The sequence below is a fragment of the Apium graveolens genome, chromosome 1, assembly GCF_009905375.1.
Source record: "Apium graveolens cultivar Ventura chromosome 1, ASM990537v1, whole genome shotgun sequence".
Taxonomy (NCBI): domain Eukaryota; kingdom Viridiplantae; phylum Streptophyta; class Magnoliopsida; order Apiales; family Apiaceae; genus Apium; species Apium graveolens.
In genome coordinates this window covers 69,675,921-69,679,026 of record NC_133647.1, presented here as the reverse complement: position 1 = coordinate 69,679,026, position 3,106 = coordinate 69,675,921, and positions in this window count along the sequence as shown.

The following is a 3,106-nucleotide window of genomic DNA, read 5'->3' as shown; positions in this document are numbered from 1 at the left end:
AGTGTTTGGAGTAATGCTGATTTAATGAAATAAATCAGTCCCGATATATTAGAAAATATCCGAATATTATTATTTAAATAATATTCCCATAAAGAATAATTTTTATAAAAATAATTGAAGTAGAAGTTGTAAAACTTATACTTGAAAGGAATATTAAATAACCAAAGATATACTTATACAAAAGTAATATCTTTATTTGAATAATCAAAGTGAGTTTGATTATCGACACATTATTCTTTAATAAAATAAAGAATAATAATTAGTAAATAATCGGAGTCATAAGTCCTCGAATGAATATTCAAAATAATATTCATTAATTAAATAACGGAGTCATAAGCCCTCAAATGAATATTCAAAATAATATTCATTAATAAAATAAACGGAGTCATAAATAAAATAAACGGAGTCATAAGCCCCCGAATGAATATTCAAAATAATATTCATTAATAAAATAAACGGAGTCATAAGCCCCCAAATGAATATTCAAAATAATATTCATTAATAAAATAAAGTTATCGAATAAACCTTATTCGATTCATAGTTTAAAAAACTATATCTATATATATATAAATATATATAATATACTCGGGAACATCGACTCCCGATTTTAGAAAAATGTCCACCTTTGGGTCCCCTATACTAAGGGTATACGTAACTATTGCTTATCTGTAGCATAGGTATTATACAACTATAAGCATTTGAATCAACAGATATATATCAAGATTACGAAACAGACATGCATATATACCATATCACATGCTCCAATATATCGCAAGATTTGCTAATTACTCATCATGCATCTATCACAAGATAATGCATATACATATGTATACATCACAACAACAGTATAACGGGTAGAAAACTTGCCTGAACGACTGGGGGTTATAAATGGCTTGGGACGAGTCTGGTAACCTATAAACAACATATAAGTTGGAATTAAACCAAGGTCACTTATAAATCTATACTTTAACCAATTTAGACTCTAACGCTCGCTTTGCGCTTAATGATTCTATTAAGTTGCTCGAGTACTCTCGGCTCCACCATTTTTAATAAATTAACCATTAAGAGTTTTAAGGCGATTCTTTCGCGAGTGCCTTACCAACTGCCTAATACACTTTACATAAATGTTTCATATTCCAATTAGTCCTTTTAGGTCTTTAACCTATGTTTCAAATTAAGGCGAGGGGTAACGATTCGTTCGCGAAACGCCGTTACTTAAAACGGTCGTTTCTCCTAAACCGTACATCGGATTCAAACGAACCACATATCAAAACGAAGCTCGTAACATGAACTATCTAATCATGGAAATGGTAAAAACCTAGCAGTGAGTTCACGGGTCCTAATGTTAAGAACAAAAACAGTCTAAAGTAAATCGGGCATTACGACGACTATGTTTACGCGATTACCCAAATTTATACCACTCCAAATCAATCCACAACCATCCCACAATCAACATCCCAACCAAACTCCATCCATACTTCACCATAACAGCCCCAACAACTCAATATTATCAATTTATACTATTCTCAAACATGAATTTAAACTATACTTAAGTTCATTAATCAATAATCCAAGAATTACAACTCCAAAAACATCACAAAACCAACTAACCTCTACATACACAACAATCAAGCCTCTCACGAACTATAACAACAAAACTAAACCTAATACTCAAAGTAAATTTAGGGTTTGGAGGGGTTATACCTTCCTTGGAGAGTGGAGAATCAAGTAATTAGCTTGGAATCACCCTTAAAAGTCCTTATCCAAGCTTAATCTAAACAAAAACTCAAGAACAAAAATTTTAGTTCTTGAAAAACACTATTAACCCTCTTCTTTCATGATTTTTAGGAAGAGATTGTGAATGAATTAGAAGCTCAAACTTATAGGATAGCTATATATATGCATAGGTAGTCTTAGATAATTACCTTGCTAATTAACAAAGCTTGGAGCTAGGATTTTGACTTTTTCTTTCTTTGAAGAAGAAGAAAGCCGAGAGCTTTTGATGAAGAAAGAGAAATAACTTTGTGTTTTTGGTGAAATGAATTGTTGGTTGGCTTGGTTGATTTGTTTTGTTTTGATTTATTACCTTTTACCATGGTAACTTTTGTGTGGTTCTTAATCAACCAACAACACACCTTTCTTTGTCATGCTTATGTCACCTTGTTATGTCATCCTCCCCCACCTGTCCTCCTCTTATTGGTTTGATGACATCATCATCCCTAACCTCCTTAATTAACTCTTAATTGCTTGCCTAATGACCGCTGATCTGTTGTGCGGTTAGCTTAACTTTCGTTTTCGTTTATCGTTTGAGGGATCATACCTGGGATCTTATTACTTAGGTTTCCTTAACCTTTCTCAATACATTATATTCCTTTTATGATCCTCTCTTATAATCCTTGAATTTAAATCCTTTTTATTCTGTTACCTTATACTCAATTCTTTCTGTATCTGGTAGATTTCCGGGAAAAATCAAAGTGTTCGGATTTGGATTCTGACGATCTTTACATACACTTATATACCACATAGAGTACTAATAATATCCCAGAAGATCAATAAAAGAACCCCTACATAGTGTGGCATGAAACGTTTTCTTATTCAGCATAATTAGCAAAACACTATTCATAAGGGTTTCAAAAATTCCAAAAATTGGGGTTATTACACGTTCTTTGCTGCATTCTGCTCCTATCTTCCCACTTGCAATACCAAACACATACTAAGGCTTATTCTTGGTGAAATCTCCCCACAAATACAAGTAATACCCTGAAATGCACAAACACTAGAAAAACACATCAAATACACAAAATTCTTGATTTCAAGACATTAATTCAAGCCATTATAAGACGTTCTAAGTGGTATAAAATGCCACTTATCATTAATCGGGCCAATTCTGTAAATTTGGCCTCATACTCCAACACACTTCTTTCACCTTGTTTCAGTTCTAGAAACTCGACTTCCAACTTATTTCCTTAGACAATCGGGAAAATATTCCTCCAAGAATAATTATGTAAATCTCGTCCAAGAAACAGGGCCTTCTCTTTCCAACGCACGAGTGGATTTCCACCAATAAGTTGCTTCATTCTTAAGAAGGTAGCTCGCATAATCGTTC